The sequence below is a fragment of the Bos indicus x Bos taurus genome, chromosome 18 (assembly GCF_003369695.1).
Source record: "Bos indicus x Bos taurus breed Angus x Brahman F1 hybrid chromosome 18, Bos_hybrid_MaternalHap_v2.0, whole genome shotgun sequence".
In the NCBI taxonomy this organism is placed as follows: Eukaryota; Metazoa; Chordata; class Mammalia; order Artiodactyla; family Bovidae; genus Bos; species Bos indicus x Bos taurus.
Genome location: NC_040093.1, coordinates 45,973,415 through 45,997,263, shown reverse-complemented (window position 1 = coordinate 45,997,263; position 23,849 = coordinate 45,973,415). Strand labels below are relative to the sequence as shown.

Genomic DNA, 23,849 nt, shown 5'->3' with positions numbered 1-23,849 from the left:
CCTTGATTCATGGACCTAACATTCCAGGTTCCTATGCAATATTGCTCTTTACAGCATTGGACCTTGCTTCTATCACCAGTCACATCCACACTGGGTATTCTTTTTGCTTTGGCTCCATCCCTTCATTCTTCTGGAGTTATTTCTCCACTGATCTCCAGTAGCATATTGGGTACCTACTGACCTGGGGAGTTTCTCTTTCAGTATCCTATCATTTTGGCTTTTCATACTGTTCATGGGGTTCTCAAGGCAAGAATACTGAAGTGGTTTGCCATTCCCTTCTCCAGCCAACCACATTCTGTCAGATCTCTCCACCATGACCTGCCCATCTTGGGTTGCCCCATGGGCATGGCTTAGTTTCATTGAGTTAGACAAGGCTAACTCAATTAGTACCTCCATATACATGTCCCTCCTCTCTTATCAGGGCTAAGATACCCCAGAGGGTGGAGGCTTTCTCCTTTCCTTTCACTGAGCTCACAGCTCTGAGCACAGTGTCAAGAGGATGTCAGTAATCCATCATTATTTAACAGGCTGAGGATGGGTTCCAATGTGGAATGACAGGCATATCTGCTCACCTGGTGAGGAAAGAGGCTGCCAAACCATGTCGAGGTAGGCTGGGGCAACAGGGAGAGGCACTTGTGTCCTGTGGCTCTCCTTGCTGGATGGAGAAGTAGGTTGGGAACATGGTGGGTTCAGGGCATGATAAACTGATGGACAGCAGTCTCATAAATAAAAATTTAGAGTATGAAAGCTGCTGTATAACAACAGGGAGATCAGCTCAGTGACCTGTTATGACCTAGAGAGGTGGATGAATGGTGGGTGGGAGGGCGGTCCATGAAGGAGATGATATATGTATCAGTTCGCTCAGTTGTGTCTGACTCTTTACCATCCCATTTACTGCACCACACCAGGCTTCCCTGTCCATCATTAACTCCCAGAACTTGCCCAAACTCATGTCTGTCGAGTGGGTGATGCCATCTTACCATCTCATCCTCTGTCATCCCTGTCTTCTCCTGCTCTTCAATCTTTGTCAGCATCAGGGTCTTTTCCAGTGAAGCAGTTCTTCTCATCAGGTGGACAAAGTATTGCAGCTTCAGCATCAGTCCTTCCATTGAGTATTCAGGACTGATTTCCTTTAGGATGGACTGTTTGGATCTCCTTGCTGTCCAAGAGACTCTCAAGAGTCTTCTCCAAAACCGTAGATCAAAACCATCAATTCTTCAGTGCTTAACTTTCTTTATAGTCCAACTCTCACATCCATACATGACTACTGGAAAAACCATAGCTTGGACTAGACAGACCTTTGTTGGCAAACTAATGTTTCTACTTTTTAATGTGCTGTCTAGGTTGGTCATAGTTTTTCTTCCAAGAAGCAAGCCTCTTAATTTCATGGCTTCGGTCACCCTCTCCAGTGATTTTGGAGCCCAGTAAAATAAAGCCTGTCACTGTTTCCATTGTTTCCCCATCTATTTGCCATGAAGTGATAGGACCAGATGCCGTGGTCTTCGTTTTCTGAATATTGATTTTTAAGCCATCTTTTTCACTTTCTTCTTTCACTTTCATCAAGAGGCTCTGTAGTTCTTCTTCACTTATCTGCCATCAGGATCATGTCATCTGCATATCTGAGGTTATTGATATTTCTCCTGGTGATCTTTATTCCAGCTTTTGTTTCATCCAGACCAGCATTTCTCATTATGTACTCTGCGTATAAATATAATAAGCAGGGTGACAATATATAGCCTTGAGGTATTCCTTTCCTGATTTGGAACCAGTCTGTTGTTCCATGTCCAGTTCTAACTGTTGCATATACATGTATACATATGTATATGTATATACATATATGTATACACATTGCTAATTGACATAGCTGTACAGCAGAATCTAACACATGGTCATGCTCTCACCAAAAGAAACTTGGTTTCCCAAAGCCTGATCTCAGACTTTTTCATTTTAGGCAGAATTCAGTTTTAATTGAGAGCTATCTAATGTAAACCAGCTTAAATAATATAATGACTTACACACTTTAAAAAGTCAGGGTAATGTGGCTTCAGGTATAGCTGGATTCAGGTGTTTAAATATTATAGTCATAAACCTTTCTCTCTCTCATCTATCTTCCCTTTCATTAGCAATATCCTTCACTTTGGCTTTCACTATTTGTAAAAAGAAATAAACAGCAAAGATTTCTAGATTAGAAGAGAAAAAAGGTCTGAAATCAATGACTTCAGTTTCTACCATAGGAAGCTAGGGAAAAAAGGACAGATTAAATTCAAAGCAAGAAAAATAAAGGCAATAAATAAAGATCAGAAAATAAGTAAATGAAAAAGGAAATAAATATCAATACAGAAATTAAGTGAAAACAAAACTAGAATCAGTCTGCCAATACCAGAGACATTGGTTTGATCCTTGGGTCAGGAAGATCCCCTAGTGAAGGAAATGGCAACCCACTCCAATATTCTTGCCTGGGAAATCCCATGGACAGAGGAGCCTGGCAGTCCTCTGGGTCGTAAGAGTCAGACTTGACTTAGCTACTAAACCATCACCACCACCAAAAGATTTGAGCAGATTTTTAATTTAAAAAAGTATACTGATGGCAACAAACACACAAAATGAGAGTTAACATCATTAGTTATTAGGGAAATGCAAATTACAACCACAACATGGCATTACTATGCTGTGGGTATGGTATCACACTGACTAGAATGGTTACAATTTTAAAAATCAAAGACTCCAAGTGTTGGTTAGAATGTTGATCAACTGAAACTTTCACATCCTGTCACTGATTATGTGAAAAGGTACAACCACTTCGGAAAACAGTTTGCAGTTTCTTAAAAATGTAAACGTCTACCCATGGTATGATTTCATCATACTAGTTCTAGGTATTTATCCAAGATAATTAGATCCTTATATCCATACAAACTCTTTTTCATAAAGATTCATAATAGCTTTATTTATAATAGGTTAAAAAAAACATGGAAAGAACTAAAATGTTCATCAATAGGTATTCTGATAAATCAATTATATATCCATTCAATGGGATACTGCTCAGCCATTAAAAACAACAACGATGAAAATAAAATTATTTTTATTTTCAAGAATTTGGATAAATCTCAAAAGGTATGCTGAGTGAAGGAAGCAGGACAAAAAAGAGTACATACTATATATTCACTTATATCAATTCTAGGAAACACAAACTTATCCATAGTGACAGAATGACATGTGGCTGCTTGGAACCCAGAGGAGTAGAGCGGGCTAGGAGGATGTGATTACAAGAGGTAAGAAAGGATTTTGGTGCTTATATAGATCCATGGCTTCATGAATGCAGACTCATCTCACAACTTACCAAATTATATATTTTGAACAAGTATAGTTTATAGTGACAGATTTTATTTTCTTGGGCTCCAAAATCACTGTGGACAGTGACTGCAATCATGAAATTAAAAGACATTTGCTCCTTGAAAAAAAGACTATGACAAACCTAGGCAGAGTATTAAAAAAAAGCAGAGATGTTACTTTGCCAACAAAGGTCTGTACAGTCAAGGCTATGTTTTTTCCCGTAGTCATGTATGGATGTGAGAGTTGGACCATAAAGAAGACTGAGCACTGAAGAAATGTTGCTTTCAAATTGTGGTGCTGGAGAAGATTCTTGAGAATCCCTTGGACAGCAAGGAGATCAAATCAGTCAATCCTAAGGAAAATTAACTCTGAATATTCATTGGAAGGACTGATGCTGAAGCTCCAATACTTTGGTCACCTGATGCAAAGAACCTTCTCACTGGAAAAGACCCTGATGCTGGAAAAGATTTAAGGCAGGAGGAAAAGGGGCAACCGAGAACAAGATGATTGGATAGCATCATGGACTCAACAGACATGAGTCTGAGCAACTCGAGGAGATAGTGAAGGACAGGGAAGCCTGGCTTGCTGCAGTCCATGGGGTCGCAACGAGTCACACATGACTTAGTGACTGAACAAAGAACAAATCTACAAATGCCAAAATTACCAGCATTGTGCTGTCATTAATTCCTGTAAGCAGTGTCCCAGCATTGACCCGATGGAATTGTTGGGAAGGGCTGAGTCATGGTGTTGATAAGCCATCCCTCACAGGGTGGTCACTGGCGCTGGCCCTTCAGAATCGGCTCTGAGGAACAAGCTGCAGCAATGGGCTGGTGGTGTTTCCTCTGGGAGGATTCCCTCCCAGGCAGAGACAGAAAAAAAGAGAGGCTCATTTTTGTCCTGCGTTGGTTCTCACCCTGGCAAAGGGGAAAATGAGATGAACACTTTGAAATGCTAATTATTTAATCTCTGCCAATATTGGCTGCTTCCAGGGGAGCCCCTGTTCATTTGTAAAATGAAACTCTTTTAGAATATGACCCAGGTCCTGAAAGCTTCGTCCTCAGGGAGGGTGGAGGGGCCCTTCCCAGAATCCCTCAGCCCCTCAGCACTCCTGAGTAGCCTCCCTTAGAGCTTCTGTTTGGTTGTTCCCCTGACTCATTGTAAGCGGTCCTCAGAAAGCCTCTTGAGTTTAGAAAATTTTGCCAGCCAATGCCATGGGAGTTGAGAGACCGGAGACTAAATTTCTGCATTTTCTTCTTGAGGCATCTTGGCAGACTGTCAAACTCTCGAAGCTGTAGTTTTCACATATCTAGAATTTTCTTCCTGGATTTGTAGTGAGACTCCAGTGATACTACTCACAAGGTACGTGGAGCTCTGAGGGTGAACAATCTAGTTAGTACTCAGTACAGTTTAGCCATTTTAAATTATGTTGTTATACTTGAAAAGGGTTGGAAATTGTGTGATTCTCTCTGAAACACACTTACTTATCTCTGTTCCTTTTTTTCCTTTAATTCAAATTATCTCTCTAAATACGAGGGGTTGGGGTGGGGGAAGAACTTTCTGAAAAAAATCTCTTTCGTTCACCTTTTTAAGACTGTATTAGCCTGCTCAGGCTGTCGTAACAAAAGACCACAGACTGAGTGGCTTAAATACAGAAATGCATTTTCTCATGGCTTTGGAGGCTGGAAGTCTGAAATTAAGGTGTCTGAAGGTTTGTTTTTTCTCAAGGCTTTTCTCTTTGGCTTGTTGGTAATGGCCTTCTCCCTGCACCCTCACTTGGCATTTCCTTCATGTCCGCCTTATAGTACCTTGATCTCTTCTTGAAGGTAAAATTAGGTAGATATCTTCTTATAAGGAGGAGAAGGAAATGGCAACCCACTCCAGTATTCTTGCCTAGAGAATCCTGTGGACAGAGGAGCCTGGTGGGCTGCTGTCCATAGGGCTGCACAGAGTCGGATATGACTGAAGCGACCTAGCATTCATGCATGCATTGGAGAAGGAAAAGAAGGAAATGGCCACCCACCCCAGTATTCTTGCCTAGAGAATCCCAAGGACAGAGGAGCCTGGTAGGCTGCCATCTATGGGGTTGTACAGAGTCAGACACGACTGAAGCAACTTAGCAGCAGCAGCACCTTCTTGTAAGGGCACCAATCTTATTCATAGGATTAGGACCCCAGCCTTATAGCCACATTTAACCTTGGTCACCTTCTTAAAGGCATTGTCTCCAAATAAGTTACCACAGGGTATTAGGGCTTCAACATATGAGTTTGGAGGAACACAATTCAGTCCATGGGCTTCCCTGATGGTTCAGTGGTAAAGAATCCTCCTGCCAATGCAGGAGATGTGGGTTCAATCCCTGGGTTGGGAGATCCCTTGGAGAAGGAAATGGCAACCCACTCCAGTATTCTTGCCTGGGGAATCCTACGGACAGAGGAGCCTGGTAGGCTATAGTCCATGGAGTTGCAAAAGTGTCAGACATGACTGGGCTACTAACATGCATACTGGTATTTTTGCCTGGGAAATCCCATGGACAAAAGAACCTGGTGGGCTATAGTCCATGGGGTCACAAAAGCATCAGACACAGCTAAACAACTCTAACAACAGCAATTCAGTCCATGACAAAGCCTAATGTTGCCTCATGAAAACATTTAAAGTTAACAGAAAGCTGAAGAATCCTATTGCACATCTTGATCATTTTTAGGATAAACATCTGAGAATTTGCCCCAAAGTCTAGCCGTAGATAATAGGGTTTTTCAAACATTAGTCATTTCTCTACTATCTTTATGTTTTTACTACATCTGCTTTTTCCCTGGACTATGATTTATTTAGCATCTTTCTTTAAATTAACTCCATATTGTATTTAAATAAATATATTTTAAAAGAAAATCTTAGATCATTACCAAGAAATTTAAATGGTCTTATTTTATAAGGAGAAAGTGATCATACAATAAATCAATGTATACAATTGTCTTATTGAAAAAACACTTAGCACTTACTATATGCCAGATACTACCCATGCACTTTAGTAAACATAATCCTGTATATTCTTCATGACCTATATACAAATAGCTTTATTACTGTTAGAAAGATATGGTCTTTTCTACAAAAGGAGAAATTATAAGAAATAAAGGAGTGATTCATTCTTAGAATAGTTGAACAGAAGGATATATAGCCGGCTTGTGAATAAGATTGCTAAAATGGTGGCTCATTGCCAATCCTTTGTTCCTTTCACTTCCTGATTCTCCTTCCTCTTAAGAACATTTTGGTGCGCTAATTTCATCGGCTTTATCCTGGACATGCGCAAAGAACGAAAAGAGTGGGGAAAGTAGCTAATGTAAATCTTCCAATCAGGAATTTACAAGTGCTTCTCATGGTCCTCATAGATACCAGTGGTCCGATAAAAACTTAGGTGAAGTCCAAGAAAGATTGTAACTCTGTGGTCTTCAACCTATGAGGAGCCAGAGGAGGGAACCTGCATCTTAGGGATAGAAACCAAACGGACTTCCCATTCGGTGTGCTTGCTCTCAGACCTCTGTCTGCAGTACACCATTCTCAAAAGTAAAGACTGCCTTGCTGAGCTGTTTTCGACTGTCTATCTTATTCTTGTGACCTCGTCTGAGAGTATTTCAGTGTTATTCTTATATTAAAGAGGAAGAAACTCAAGCGCAGAGAGGCTAAATAACTTGCCCAAAGTCACACAGCTAGTGAGTCCCATAACACTAGGAACCTGGGAAATGTGATGTTGAACTTTTAATATTTAAACTATATTTACTGAAAGTTTAATTTTCACAGATTTAATGATAAAAATTCCTGTAGGTTACTCTCTTTTCTCAGGAGAAAAATTTCAAAATCACTAAATTAAGAATGATCTCCAATTCCAAAAATAAATCTCAGTGTTTGACTAGTAGCTAAGTGCCTGGACTTGAAGAAAACATTTCAACTCAGGTCTTTCTGATTGGGAAGCCCCACAGATTCACTGCATCTTGGCAATTTTGCTTGTAAGAAAGGCATCCTGCAGTCCCGACCAAAGGCAAAGATCAGTTCAGGTCCACCAGCCTCAGGGTTCTTCTTGGTGGGCCTCCTTGGGGACCACTTATTCACCATGTCTTTTCTCAGCTGGCAGGAAGACTGGGAAACTGATGTGATTGGAGGTGGGATAAGGAGGTTCATTCATAGCATTGTCCCCACCAGCCAAAAAGTTAAAATTTACTTGCCTCCCAGATTGCAGAAAGAAATCATGATTGAAGGGTCCCTCTCTGTAGATCTCCACCTTGTAAATTCTGTGGAACTCAGAATCATCTTGGGTGCTCGTATAACCATACAGGGCTCCTGGCAAAATTTTCCTTCCAGAACTAAACTAATTTTAGCAAGAGATGGCTAATATTGTTGACTTGCAGATTCATGTGCCTGTGTGTGTGTATATGCATACACACACACACATACATACATGAGTGTGTCCTAAGTCGCTTCAGTTGTGTCTGACTCCTTGTAACCTCATGGACTATAGCCCACCAGGCTTCTCTGTCCATGGGATTCTCCAGGCAAGAAGGCTGGTATGGGCAGCCATGCCACCTCCAGGGGAAATTCCCAACCCAAGAGACAATCCATGTGTCTTGTGGCTCGTACATTGCAGGCAGATTCTTTAATGCTGAGCCACCAGGGGAGCCCCACATATATACATATATGGACATAAATAAGGGGCTCCCAGGTGGCACTAGTGGTAAAAAAAAAAAAAAAAACCTGCCTGCCAATGCAGGAGACCTAAGAGACTCCAGGTCAATCCCTGGTTTGGGAAGATCCCCTGGAGGAGGGCATGGCAACCCACTCCAGTATTCTTGCCTGTAGAATCCCATTGACAGAGGAGCCAGGTGGGGTACTGTCCATGTGGTTGCAAAAATGACCAGTATGTGCTCTTGGCAAAATTCTTTTAGCCTTTGCCCTGCTTCATTCTGTACTCCAAGGCCAAATTTGCCTGTTGCTGCAGGTATCTCTTGACTTCCTCTTTTTGCATTCCAGTCCTCTATAATCAAAAGGACATCTTTTTGGGGTGTTAGTTCTGGAAGGCCTTGTAGGTCTTCATAGAACCATTAAAATTCATCTTCTTCAGCATTACTGGTCAGGGCACACACCTGGATTACTGTGATATTGAATGGTTTGCCTTGGAAATGAACAGAGATCATTCTGTTGTTTCTTTGATCACATCCAAGTATTGCATTTCTGACTCTTCTGCTGATTATGAAGGCTACTCCATTTATTCTCAGGGATTGTTGCCTACAGTAGTAGATTTAAGGAGAAAAGGAAAGATATACCCATCTGAATGCAGAGTTCCAAAGAATAGAAACGAGAGATAAGAATACCTTCCTCAGTGATCAATGCAAAAAAATAGAGAAAAACAATAGAATGGGAAGGACTAGAGATCTCTTCAAGAAAATTAGAGATACCAAGGGAAATTTTCATGCAAAGATGGGCACAATGAAGGACAGAAATGGTATGGACCTAACAGAGGCAGAAGATATTAAGAAGAGGTGGCAAGAATATACAGAACTATACAAAAAAGATCTTCATGACCCAGATAATCACGGTGGTGTGATCACTCACCTAGAGCCAGACATCCTGGAATGCAAAGTCAAGTGGGCCTTAGGAAGCATCACTATGAACACAGCTAGTGGAGGTGATGGAATTCCAATTGAGCTATTTCAAATCCTAAAAGATGATGCTGTGAAAGTGCTGCACTCAATATGCCAGCAAATTTGGAAAACCCAGCAGTGGCCACAGGACTGGAAAATGTCAGTTTTCATTCCCATCCCAAAGAAAAACAATGCCAAAGAATGTTCAAACTACCACACAATTGCACTCATCTCACACGCAAGCAAAGTAATGCTCAATATTCTTGAAGCCAGGCTTCAACAGTACGTGAACTGTGAGCTTTCAGATGTTCAAGCTGGATTTAGAAAAGGCAGAGGAACTAGAGATCAAATTGCCAACATCTGTTGGATCATTGAAAAAGCAAGAGAGTTCCAGGAAAAACATCTACTTCTGCCTTATTGACTACATCAAAACCTTTGACTATGTGGATCACAACAAACTGTGAAAATTTCTAAAAAGAGATGGGCATACCACACCACCTGACCTGCCTCCTAAGAAATCTGTATGAAGGTCAAGAAGCAATAGTTAGAACTGGACATGGAACAACAGACTGGTTCCAAATCGGGAAAGGAGGATGTCAAGGCTGTATATTGTCACCTTGCTTATTTAACTTCTATGCAGAGTACATCATGAGAAATGCTGAACTGGATGAACCATAAATTGGAATCAAGATTGCCAGGAGAAATATCAATAACCTCAGATATGCAGATGACAACACCCTTATGGCAGAAAGTGAAGAAAAACTAAAGAGCCTCTTGAAGAAAGTAAAAGAGGAAAGTTAAAAAGTTGGCTTAAAACTCAACATTCAGAAAATGAAGATCATGGCATCTGGTCCCATAACCACATGGCAAATAGATGAGGAAACAATGGAAAGAGTGTCAGACTTTATTTTCTTGGGCTCCAAAATCACTGCAGATGGTGGCTGCAGCCATGAAATTAAAAGACGCATGCTCCTTGGAAGAAAAGTTATGCCAAACCTAGACAGCATATTAAAAAACAAAGACATTACTTTGCCGACAAAGATCTGTCTAGTTAAAGCTATGGTTTTTCCGGTAGTCATGTTTGGATGTGAGAGTTGGAGTGTAAAGAAACCTGAGCACCAAAGAACTGATGCTTTTGAACTGTGGTGTTGGAGAAGACTCTTGAGAGTCCCTTGGACAGCAAGGAGATCCAACCAGTCTATCCTAAAGGAAATCAGTCCTGAATATTCATTGGGAGGACTGATGTTGAAGCTGAAACTCCAATACTTTGGCCACCTGATGCAAAGAACTGACTCATTTGGAAAGACCCTGATACTGGGAAAGATTGAAGGCGGGAGGAGAAGGGGACGACAGAGGATGAGATGGTTGGATGGCATCACCGACTCAATGGGCATGAGTCTAAGTAACTCCCAGTATCAGTTGGTGATGGATAGGGAGGCCTGGTGTGCTGCAGTCCATGGAGTGGCAAAGAGTCAGACACGAATGAGTGACTGAACTGAGCTGAACTAAATGCATATAATATACTGCTGCTGCTGCTAAGTCCCTTCAGTCATGTCCAACTCTGTGCGACCCCAGAGATGGCAGCCCACCAGGCTCCCCCGTCCCTGGGATTCTCCAGGCAAGAACATTGGAGTGGGTTGCCATTTCTTTCTCCAATGCATGAAAGTGAAAAGTGAAAGTGAAGTCGCTCAGTCGTATCTGACTCTTAGCAACCCCATGGACTGCAGCCTACTGGGCTCCTCCGTCCATGGGATTTTCCAGGCAAGAGTACTGGAGTGGGTTGCCATTGCCTTCTCCAACATATAATATAATATATATATACATATAATATAATATATACGTATAATACATTCAGTTTAGTCGCTCAGTTGTATCTGACTCTTTGCGACCCCATGGACTGCAGCATGCCAGGCTCCCTTGTTTATCAACTCTCAGAGTTTACTCAAACTCAGTCCCATCCTGTTGGTGATGCCATCCAACCATCTCATCCTCTGTGGTCCCCTTCTCCTCCCGCCTTCAATCTTTCCCAGTATCGGGGGCTTTTCCAGTGAGTTGGTTCTTGCATCAGGTGGCCAAAGCATTGGAGTTTCAGCCTCAGCATCAGTCCTTCCAGTGAATATTCAGGACTGATTTTCTTTAGAATGGACTGGTTGGATCTCCTTGCTATCCAAGGGATTCTCAAGAGTCTTCTCCAACACCACAGTTCAAAAGCACCAATTCTTTGGCACTTAGCTTTCTTTATAGTCCAACTCTCACATCCATACATGACTACTGGAAAAACCATAGCCTTGACTAGATGGACCTTTGTTGGTAAAGTAATGTCTCTATTTGTTAATATGCTGCATAGGTTGGTCATAGCTTTTCTTCCAAGGAGCAAGTGTATTTTAATTTCATGACTGCAGTCACCATCTGCAGTGATTTTGGAGCCCAAGAAAATAAAGTCTGACACTCTTTCCATTGTTTCCTCATCTATTTGCCATGTGGTTATGGGACCAGATGCCATGATCTTCGTTTTCTGAATGTTGAGTTTTAAGCCAACTTTTTAACTTTCCTCTTTTACTTTCTTCAAGAGGCTCCTTAGTTCTTCTTCACTTTCTGCCATAAGAGTAGTGTCATCTGCATATCCAAGGTTATTGGTATTTCTCCCAGCAATCTTGATTCCAGCTTGTGCTTCATCCAGCCCGGCATTTCTTATGATGTATTTTACATAGAAGTTAAATAAGCAAGGTGACAGTATACAGCCTTGACGTACTCCTTTTCCTATTTGGAACCAGTCTGTTGTTCCATATCCAGTTCTAACTGTTGCTTGTTGACCTGCATACAGATTTCTCAAGAGGCAGGTTATGTGGTCTGGTATGCCCATCTCTTTAAGAATTTCCCACAGTTTGCTGTGATCCACACAGTCAAAGTCTTCGGTGTAGTCAGTAAAGCAGAAGTAGATGTTTTCCTGGAATTCTCTTGCTTTTTTGATGATCCAGCCGATGTTGGCAATTTGATCTCTGGTTCCTCTGCCTTTTCTAAAACCAGCTTGAACATCTGGAAGTTCATGGTTCACATATTGCTGAAGCCTGGCTTGGAGAATTTTGAGCATTACTTTGCTTGCGTGTGAGATGAGTGCAATTGTGTGGTAGTTTGAACATTCTTTGGCATTGCCTTTCTTTGGGATGGGAATGAAAACTGACATTTTCCAGTCCTGTGGCCACTGCTGGGTTTTCCAAATTTGCTGGCATATTGAGTGCAGCACTTTCACAGCATCATCTTTTAGGATTTGAAATAGCTCAATTGGAATTCCATCACCTCCACTAGCTGTGTTCATAGTGATGCTTCCTAAGGTCCACTTGACTTTGCATTCCAGGATGTCTGGCTCTAGGTGAGTGATCAAACCATCGTTTTTATCTGGGTCATAAAGATCTTTTTCATACAGTTCTTTTGTGTATTCTTGTCACCTCTTCTTAAAATCTTCTGCTTCTGTTAGGTCCATATCATTACGTCCATTATTGTGCTCATCTTTGCATGAAATGTTTCCTTGGTATCTCTAATTTTCTTGAAGAGATCTCTAGTCCTTCCCATTCTATTGTTTTTCTCTATTTCGTTGCATTGATCACTGAGGAAGGCTTTCTTATCTCTCCTTTCTATTTTTTGGGACTCTGCATTCAAATGGGTATTTCTTTCCCCATTGAAAGTGAAAGTCACTCAGTTGTGTCCAACTCCGTGCGACCCCATGGATATACATCCATGGAATTCTCCAGGCCACAATACTGAATGGGTAGACTTTCCTGTCTCCAGGGGATCTTCCCAACCCAGGGATTCAACACAGGTCTCCCACATTGCGGGTGGATTCTTTACCAGCTGAGCCACAAGGGAAACCCAAGAATATTGGCGTGGGTAGCCTAGCCCTTCTCCCACGGATCTTCCCAACCCAGGAATTGAACTGGGGTCTTCTGCATTGCAGGTGGATTCTTTACCAACTGAGCTATCAGGAAAGCCCATAATATATATTATATGTATATAATAATATATGTTTTGGTCTTCTTCCCTATAGTTCAAAGTCTATTCTAGAAGACATAGGAAGAGTGGGGCTTTATTTTCTTAGTTCTTTCAGCTCAGTTAGGAACCAAAGCCACACTGTGGGAAGGCAGTCCTGATTTTAAAGTGAAGTAAAAGTCAAGCTCAACCCAAGCCCAGGCCCAGGCTCACCTTTGTTCCAGAATCTGTGAGAAGGCCAGCAAGGGGAGTAGGGGGGCCTCTGGGTTGCCACCCAACCCTGGTCCGTGTCAGGCCATGAAGCTAAAAAGATCTTGGGTGTCTGACCCCTGAGCAAGATAACTCTTTCAAAGCCTGTGTTCCACTTTGCCACTGTCCCTAAAGGCTGCCTTGGAGGTCTGCCCTGGCATTCAGACCACCATTTGTACTGTCAGTGGCCCAGCCAGTTGCCTGTTGCTATCAGCAGGGGCCTAAGGCCTGGCAGTTTAGTGCCTTAAAAGTAGTTTTGTGAATTCAGCTCCTCCTAGCCCCTCTCTCCCTTTCTTTGGGAGCCCCATGGCCCACTGGATTTCCAGGCACTGGAGAAAAAGAAGCTGGTTTGATTTAAGCATGGAGGGCTCTGGAGCTGGGTGTGTGTGTGTGTGTTTATATTTTCTGTGCATCCATTAGGGTGAGTGGCTGAAGGGTGGAGGGTAGGGGGGAGCGGAGGAGGGAGAAACTTCATTTATATGTTAATAGTTACCAGCACTGGGGCTAAACTGACAGAACTATTTCATGGGAAACTGACAAATTTTGTCAGCCAGGCTGTGCGGCCACATCTCAATGGGGCAATAATCTTGATTAGCAAAACAATTGGGGGCCTCAGTTCCCACTCAGGTTACACTCTGCCAATGTGAGGAAGGCTGGGGCCTTCAAGCTTGAAGACGTTTTCAAAAGCCACCGAGTTTAGGCAAATGAAGTGAATTGTTGGGGTGGGGGGCGAGGGAGGCAATGGACAAAAGGGGTTAATTTGATTGACCGAATCTTCATAGTCTTATAGCAATCATTTACTCAGCCAGTAAATCCGCAAAAAACCAGTGGTGCCGACAGGAAATTGGAGTATCTGTTTGCCCAGACATATGGGAATTTTAGCTGCTTCCTCCTGACACTTGCCAATCTTGTGGGGGGTGGGGGGAATCCACAACCCCCTTGGGGCCCTAATTACCAGGCGCAGAATAAGTCGTTATCTAAAAATACACACACAACTCAACACCCACACAGAGTCACTGCAGGCCACTGTTCTTACCACATCTTGACTCAGTTTTGGCATTCCTTTTTGTTATTAGTTCATTGTATTGCTAATTAAAGCTGGAATATGATGATCCCCTCCCACCCCCCTTCTAGGATAAGGAACTGCCTGAAAAAGCTTGCCTAGCTTTATTTTCAGAGTGACCCACTGGCCCTGTTTCTGTTTGTAAACATACACTCAGAAAGGGCTCCGATTCCATCTGCCTTGAAGTCTGGAATATCTGAAAGAGGAGAATGTCCCCACTCAAGGGGAGTGAGAAGGATGGGAAAATTTTACATCTTTCCAGTGGGGAGCCTTCATATCCTGGAAGACCTCCCATTGTTCAGGCCTCATGGAAAAACAGTTGTTTGATATGATCTAATCAGTTCATTTATCTTAAACTTTTTATTTTGAAATAATTACAGACTGACAAGTAGTTGCAAAAATAGTACAGGCAGGTTCTATGGGCCCAGACTCAGCATCTCTTCAAGGTGACATCTACAGCTCATTATCAAAACCAGAAAATTCATTGGCAGTGTACGATTAACTAGACTACAGACCTTACTCAGATGTCACCATTTTTTTTTGCATGTACTAATTTTCTTTCTTTGTATGTCTTTGTGGATCATCATATGACTCATTTAGTTGTGTGTTTTTTTTTTTTTAATCTAACAAATAAACCAATCGTGAGATTTCAACATTGGAAAGACTGTAACAATCACTTCACCCACTACTTCCCCTAATCCTACCACACCATCCCAGCAATCATCTCTACAGTCTGTCTGATCCTTGAATTCTCTCTGAAAACAAATCGCCTTTAGAACATCAAGCCACTGCTTACACACTGCACATGGCATGATGGGAGGCTCCTTACCTTTTTGAGACTACTTGACCTTTCTTGTTGGAGAGATCACAGGGAGAGCCAAAAGTCTTCTGTCTCATGGCCCTTGACAGCTCTAGTTTCACCTCTGGCTCTGGATTGCGTGCTAAGTCGCTTCAGGATCTTCCTGACCTGCATCTCTTACATCTCCTACACTGGCAGGTGGTTCTTTCTCACTGGATTATGTCCATCTAATTCAGTGGTTATCAATCTTGGCTGCACCTTCAAATCACCTCTGGAGTATCTAGACACCCCAGCACAGATTGAACCCCAGAATAACTATATCAGACTCTCTGGAGGTGTGACTGATCTTGGTTAGTTTCAGCCTGCAGTGGCTTGAAGTGTGGCTTGGTTTCCTGGTCAGAGATTGAGGTCAGGCTGCGGCAGTAAGAGCTGAATCCTAGCCAGTAGACCAGTGGTCAGTGACAAGGTCCTGGCCCTTCGGCTTTGCATAAAAGAATTCTCACAAGACAGAATGTAGTGAAGCAAGTATCAGGAGGGAAAAAGAGTGCAGTTCATGTGGATAGACACACAAGCAGAGTCAGAGAGCATCACACCTCTCCAGCTCTGAGAGTGTCAGAGTCAGAGTCACACCCTCATGGTAATTTCAGTCAGTTCTTCAGGACATTTCTTCCAGGCTTCCTTTGGCCAATCATTTTGATTTGCCTGGTTCTGAGTCTGTACTTGGTATATCTCAGGCTGATCCCCCTGTGTGCACATGCATCTCTCAACCAAGGTATATTCCAGTGAAGAGGTCCAGGGGTACCTGATCCTCACTTCTCTTTTGACCTCCAAAGTGCTTTCTAGTTGGGAAGGTCTCCTTGACTTCAAGAATGAGGAATATGTAGTCTCTTGTCTCCTATCTGGACAGGGCCCAGCCTCCTCTTTCAATTGTCCTGCTGTTAGGGGAAGCACACTGACTGAAACCACCCACCCTGGCCAGGCACCATAGTAACCATTTGCATGAGTTGTTATGACATGAGGTCTTGGTAAGGAACATGGAACTAATAAGCCACCTCCAACCGAAGAGTTCAGGAAAGATCAAAAGTAGACACCACATATCCAACCACCTCCTAGAATCCTTCTCTCTGGCATCTATCTTGGCTGAACAAGGCGTGTACCACTAGGAAGGACTCTGAGTCAGAATGATTGGCAACAACAACCTGGAAGCTAATCCCATCACCATAAAACCCTAGTCTTCGAGCCCTTTGGCAGAGCAGTTCTCCTGGGTTCCCTTACCCTACTGCTGTCTGCCTGGACACCCTTTCCCAATAAAATCTCTTGCTTTTTCAGCACGTGTATCTTCTTGGACAATTCATTTCCGAGTGTTAGACAAGTGCCCACTTTCAGGCCCTTGAAGGGGTCCCCTTTCCTGCAACACTGCTCTTTGCTTTATTTATTTATTTATTTTTAATTGAAAATTGCTTTATCCTTCCCAGATGGCTCAATGGTGAAGAATCCACCTACCAAAGTAGGATACACAGGAGATGTGGATTTGATCCCTGGGTTGGGAAGATCCCCTGGAGTAGGAAATGACAACCCACTCCAGTATTCTGCCTGGAAAATTCCAGGGACACAGGACTGCAGGCTGCAGCCCATAGGGTCGCAAAGAGTCAGACATGACTGAGCACCCAACAAATGCTTTACAATATTGTGTATTGGTTGTGTTGATTTCCACCATACATCAACATGAATCAGCCATAGGTATACTCATGTCCCCTCTCTTGAATCTCCCTCCCACCTCCCTGCCCTGCTATTTTCATCTTGGAGTATCAGTCCATAGAGACGAAATCTAGTTGTTTACCCTTGGGTGGAGGGTATCTATCTCCTGCCTCAGGACCCAGATACAACATTGTTTTTAAAGCTTCCAGCTGATTCCCATATGCAGTGGAGGATGGCCTAATGCCAGTCCTTCAAGGATCTGAAGCTGTCCCCCACTCTACTTAAGTAGGATTGCCGAATAAAAGATTGCCAAAGATTGCCAAATAAAAGAGCACCCAGTTAATTTGAATTTCAGATTAAAAGGTGAATAACTTTGTATAAGTATGTCCCAAACATTGTGTGGGATATACTTATACTAAAATACATATTTGAATCTGACATTTAAATTTAACTGTGTCCCATATTTCTATTTGTTCACTCTGATGATGCTATACACAGACACATTCCTCTCCACACTCTTCCTTATTTCAGCATCTGACATATATCCCAAACCCTTCAGCAGCCTGTTACCCTCTGTGATAATGTAGTAGGGTACCAAATTCTTTCTTGAGAGTAGCTCTGGTGAGTGGTCCTTTAGCTCTGGACTCTAGGACTATGTACTTGGGGGCTAGTCTTGGACTTTATTGCTCTGTGCATCTTCCGTGTTCTCTGTGCTCTTCTTTCTTTGGCCTTATCTCTGGGTCTTTCTGAGTTCCAAAATGTAGGGAAGTGAAGTAGTTTGAACAGCCTCAGATATGGGCTAAGTTACTTGCATCTGACTTCATGTTCTTTGGATAACTTCTCACTGTAGTTTTCCCCTAGTGAACATAAGGGCATGTGTCCTAAGCCATGGCTACTCAAAAGTGTGGCTCTAGGATGAGAATCATTGGCATCACCTGGAAGTTTATTAGGATAGAGCATGAAAAGATTTTCCTCCACCTTCTTATCTTTAGTGTCTGGGGACTTGCAAATTAAACTTATAACAAAGAGAAAAGTATTCAAATGTATTAATACATGCAACATGTCCACATGAGAGAGCTCAGTATGGAGTAATTCAAAAAAGGTGGTGAGAATTTGTGGTCTAAATACCTAACTTAGTAGAGAAAAGGGAAGAGGCTGGAAAGACAAATGGACCCTCAGGAGAGTAAGCAGGAGATATGATAGATTTGGGGCTGCCCTGGTGGCTCAGCAGTAAACAATCAGTCTACAATTCAGGAGATGCAAGAGACTGGGGTTCAACCCCTGAGTTGGGAAGATCCCCTAGAGAAAGAAATGGCAATCCAATCTAGTATTCTTCCTGGGACAATCCCATGGACACAGGGGCCTAGAGGGCTGCAGTTCATGGGGTCACAAAAGAGTCAGACATAACTGAGCAAGCATGATAGACTTGTGACAGTATCTGTTTGAGTATGATGCTCACTTTTCCTCTCAAAGCAGGTTGGAATTGCTTCTAAGGAGATTTATGATAACTGAATTTTTTTGCTTTTAGGAAGACAAAGGATTTCAGGAAATCAAATACCTTCAATTCAAAATAATTTGCATACCAAAGTGGCATGTTTTGCAGTAGCATACCCTGAGCTGCTTCATTAAAAATGCAGAATTGCGGACTTCCCTGGTGGTCCAATAACTAAGACTTCACCTTCCCAATGTAGAGGGCCCGGTTTCAATCTCTGGTCCGGGAACTAGACCCAAAATGTAGCAACTAGAGACACCATAATACCACAACAACAACAATGAAGATTGAAGATCCTGTGTGCAGCAGCTAAGACTCGGAGCGGCCAAATATATATATATATATATATATATATATATATATATATATATATATATATAAATGCAGAATTGCAGGCCCCGCCCCAGTTTCACTAAATCAGAATCTGCATGTTAACACCATCCTTAGATGAGTCTCACGCATTAATGTTTGAGAAGCACTGTCCTAATTTGCTCTTTAGTCTTTAAGTCGTGTCCTACTCTTTTGTGAACCCATGGACTGTAACATGCCAGGCTCCTCTGTCCATGGGGTTATTCAGGCAAGAATACTGGAGTGGGTTGCCATTTCCTTCTCCAGGAGATCTTCCTGACCCAGGGATCAAACCCAAGTTTCCTGCATTGGCCGGCGAGTCCTTGACCACTAAGCCACCAGGGAAGCCCCAACTTCTGTCCTTGCTACAACACTGTCCTAACCACAACTTCCTTAAAAGCAGCTTCCAACAATCATAATTCCTCTATTTAAAAGGTCTCCATCAGTCTTAAATACATGGGTTTTCATGTGGTATAGACTCTGTGGGTGTGTGTAGGGCTCTTGGAAGAGGTGGGCATTCTCACCACCACTCATCCAGGGAGATCCTAGGTCAGGAAAAAGGAATCCAAGAGGACTCCTTAAGAGCATTAACACCAGTCTATTTTTAATCTGGTTGGTATGGACTATTTTGGAGAGCTCTAATAGTTGCAGGAAGGGGGACCCCTTCCAGGGCCCAAAACTGGGCTCTTGTCTAATACTCAGAAAAGAAATGAATTGTCCGAGGAGACAAATGTGCTGACAAAGCAAGAGATTTTATTGGGAAAGGGCACCCGGGTGAAGAGCAGTAGGATAAGGGAACCCAGGAGAACTTCTCTGCCACATGGGTCACAGTCTTGGGTTTTATGGTGATGGGATTAGTTTCCGAGTTGTCTTTGGCTAATCATTCTAATTCAGAGTCTTTCCTGGTGGCGCACGCATCACTCAGCCAAGATGGATGCTAGCGAGAGGGATTCTGGGAAGTGGGCGGACACGCAGTGTCTTCTTTTGACCTTTCCAGAACTCTTCCGGTTGGTGGTGGCTTATTAGTTCCGTATTCCTTACCAGGATCTCCTGTCATAAACAACTCATGCGAATGGTTACTAAAGGGCCTGGCCAGGGTGGGCGGTTTCAGTCAGTATTCTGCCCCTAACATAATGAGGTTCTTGATGCTTCTGCGGCTAGAACCCAGGATGGTCCCTGGTATCTGGAAGCAGATCAGAGTTGCTGCCCAAAGTGAGAATTTGCCAAACTAAACAAGCCAAACAAACTTATTTTATGGTTCTCTGTGTCTATTCCTCCCACCTAATCTTAATGCTATGAGGGATTAAGGGAAAGGTTTGTGCTCCCAGTGGAAGGACAGCAGTAGTGATCAGTGTCACCCCTTTCAACTCCCCATGGGCCAACCTGGGTGGGGGGGGGGTCACACTAGCACCTGGGGATAACCACAGGGAAAGGTGGTTCTTAGGCCTGAGAATCACACATGCTAAGTAAGTTTCACCCTCCATCCTCACATGGAAATACTTCCTTCATGACTAACTTGAAAAATCCAAATTTTGTTTTATAATGAAATGTGGCAATTTCTATTAGGCCTTCCGAACTTTTAAAGTTAACTCCTGGCAAATACAGATTTGAAGTTTTCTCCTACATTGTCCCAGAAGCTGAATTTAGCTCTAAGAAATAGGAAGGTCCCTATAGTATATTTGCATTTAATTTGCATTTCTTTTCTCAACTACCTCTGGCTTTAAAGTAAAGGAGGTGGTACAACATTCTTTCCAAGATATATGAGCCATCATTTTCTTTTTTAAGATTTTTTTTTTAATGGACCATTTTTAAAGTTTTTATTGAATTTGTTACAGTGTTGCTTCTGCTTTATGTTTTGGTGTTTGGAACACAAGGCATGTGGTATCTTAGCTCCCCAATCAGGGATAGAACCTGCACCCCCTGCATTGGAAGGTGACTTAACCACTGGACCACCAAGGATTTAGCTTTTATTATCGACCACCACCTGATTTATCTTTTTTTAATTAACAAAAGCCAGAAAACTTCACTGCTTTGTACTCAAGGCCAAACATTGAAAATTGTTTGCAAATTATCACTTATCAGATTAATGTACCAATTCAATGTAATTTTTTGTTTTGTTTTGCTTTTTAAGTAATTCATCACATTCTAACATAATAGAGCTAGAAGAGGTCTAAGAAGGCATGGAACTCAGGGAAGACAAAAAGTTTCACCTTTTGGTCCAACTCCGGTAGAAAAAGGATTGTTTGCAGTTTGTGGGATCTTAGTTTCCCACAAGAGATTGAACCTGGGCTCTGTCAGTGAAAGCATGAGTCCTAACCACTGGACTGCCAGGGAATTCCTAAGTCACAATTGATTGATTAGTGATGTCTGTATGGGCAAGAGGTGTAGAAATGGCAAGACTATGCCAGGAATTGGCCGAAGTAGGGTAGGGAACATCCCTCATTTCATCGATGAGGAACCTGAGTACTAGAGAGGGAAAATGATTTATAATTATGTGGGAAGGACTCCCTGGTGATCCAGTGGTTAAGATTTCATCTTCCAATACAGGAAGTTCAGGTTCAGTCCCTGATTGGGTAGCTAAGATTGCACATGCCTTGTGACCAAAAAACCAAAACATAAAACAGAAGCGACATTGTAACAAATTCAAAAAGGACTTACAAAAATGATCTACATAAAAAATATGCTTTAAAAAATACAGATATCACATGGGAATTCACTGGCACAGCCAGCATGTTGATCTCTTGGCTTTATTTACAATTATGTCATACCACTGAATACTTTAAAATCTACCTTTATTAATTGAACTTACAGATTAATTGTTAAAACACTAATACGTGTAGTCACAACCTTGTTTTACCCATTCAGATATAGACAGGGAGTAACTTTCCACTGTCAACACATTACTGGCATATCATAAATGTTCAAAACTTTTTCAATGGATTAGGAAAATTATCTTGGTAGACATACTAATACCACACGTCAAAAGGGGGCCATGAGTGGATGTTTGTTCACAGAGTTGTTGTTGTTCAGTCTATAAGTTGTGTCGGACTTTGCAACACCACGGACTGCAGCACACCAGGCTTCTCTGTCCTCCACTATCCCTCGGAGTTTGCTTAAATTCATGTCCATTGAGTTGGTGATGCAATCTAAACATCTCAAACTCTGTCACTCCCTTCTCCTTTTGCTTCCGTCTTTCCCAGCATTGGGGTCTTTTCCAGTGAGTCGGCTCTTCACATTCAGTAGCCAAAGTATTGGAGCTTCAGCTTCAGTAGTCAATGATTTCCTTTAAAATTGACTGGCTTGATCTTTTTGCAGTGCAAGGAACTCTCAAGGGTCTTCTCCAACACCACAGTTCAAAAGCATCAATTCTTCAGCGCTCAGCCTTTATGGTTCAACTCTCACATCTGTACATGAGTATTAGAAAAACCATAGTTTTAACTATATGGACCTCTGTCAGCAAAGTGATGTCTCTGCTTTTTAATACTCTGTTTAGGCTTGTCATAGCTTTTTTCCCAAGGAGCAAGTGTCTTTTAATTTCATGGCTGTAGTCACTGTCTGCAGTGATTTTGGAGCCCAAGAAAATAAAATCTGTCACTTTTTCCACTTTTTCCCCTTCTATTTGCCATGAAGTAATGGGACTTGATGCCATGATCTTAGTTTTTTGAATGCTGAGTTTCAAGTCAGCTGTTTTACTCTCCTCTCTTTCACCCTCATCAAGAGGCTCTTTAGTTCCTCTTCACTTTCTGCCTTTAAAGTGGGATCATCTGCATATCTAAGGTTGTTGATATTTCTCCAAGCAACCTTGATTCCAGCTTGTGGTTTATCCAGCGGGACATTTCAAATGATGTTGTCTGCATATAAGATCCCTTTCATGTATCACAGTCTTGTCATGGCAAAGGGGCTTGCATAACTCAATGAAACTATGAGCCATGCCATGCGGGGCCACCCAAAATGGATGGGTCATAGTGAAGAGTTTAAGAAAATGTGGTCTGCTGGAGAAGAAAATGGCAACCCACTCCAGTGTTCTTTCCTAGAGAACCCTATGGGCAGTATGAAAAGGCAAAAAGATAGGACACTGGAAGATGTGCCCCACCTAGGTCAGAAGGTGTCCAAAATGCTACTAAGGAAGAGCAGAGGACAATTACTAAGAGTTCACAGAGTTATGACAATGCTAATAAATTTAAAGTTATAAATTAATAATGAGTTATTTATATTTTGTTTAATATGCAAAAGGATACTCTGCACCCCAACAAGCTGACTTGAAATTACATGCCACTAATCACAAAGGAAAGGAGACCAGATAAAGAAATAGAAATGAAACAGTACAAATATATTCCAGTTCTAGGAAAAGAGCTCAAAGAGCAGACCCTGAGAGAGGTGGATGAACAGTAACATGTTTATTCAGTAGCTTTTTTTTTTTTTTTTAAACTTTACATAATTGTATTAGTTTTGCCAAATATCAAAATGAATCCGCCACAGGTATACATGTGTTCCCCATCCTGAACCCTCCTCCCTCCTCCCTCCCCATACCATCCCTCTGGGTCGTCCCAGTGCACTAGCCCCAAGCATCCAGTATCGTGTATCGAACCTGGACTGGCAACTCGTTTCTTACATGATATTTTACATGTTTCAATGTCATTCTCCCAAATCTTCCCACCCTCTCCCTCTCCCACAGAGTCCATAAGACTGTTCTATACATCAGTGTCTCTTTTGCTGTCTCGTACACTGGGTTATTGTTACCATCTTTCTAAATTCCATATATATGTGTTAGTATACTGTATTTATGTTTTTCCTTCTGGCTTACTTCACTTTGTATAAAAAGCTCTGCATGTGGCACAGAGCAAGGATTGTGTAGGAAAGAATCCTTGATATATGGTGATGCCTCAATTACTTGATGAAAGTGAAAGAGAAGAGTGAAAAAGTTGGCTTAAAGGTCAACATTCAAAAACCTAAGATCATGGCATCTGGTCCCATCACTTTATGGCAAATAGATGGAGAAACAGTGGAAACAGTGGCTGACTTTATTTTTCTGGGCTCCAAAATCACTGCAGACTGTGACTGCAGCCATGAAATTAAAAGATACTTACTCCTTGGAAGGAAAGTTATGACAAACCTAGAGAGCATATTAAAAAGCAGAGGCATTACTTTGTCAACAAAGGTCTGTCTAGTCAAGGCTATGGTTTTTGCAGTAGTCACGTATGAATGTGAGAATTGGACTATAAAGAAAGCTGAGCACTGAAGAACTGATGCTTTTGAACTGTG

General features: G+C 42.1%; 1 long non-coding RNA gene across 1 annotated transcript in view; it reads left to right on the top strand.

The window, feature by feature from the left end:
• The first annotated feature begins 4,453 nt into the window (after positions 1-4,453).
• LOC113875278 overlaps positions 4,454-23,849 on the top strand; it is a 222,663-nt gene continuing 203,267 nt past the window's right edge. Inside the window, exon 1 of the long non-coding RNA XR_003506220.1 lies at positions 4,454-4,689. This is a non-coding gene — a long non-coding RNA (uncharacterized LOC113875278). The remainder of the gene's footprint in view (positions 4,690-23,849) is intronic.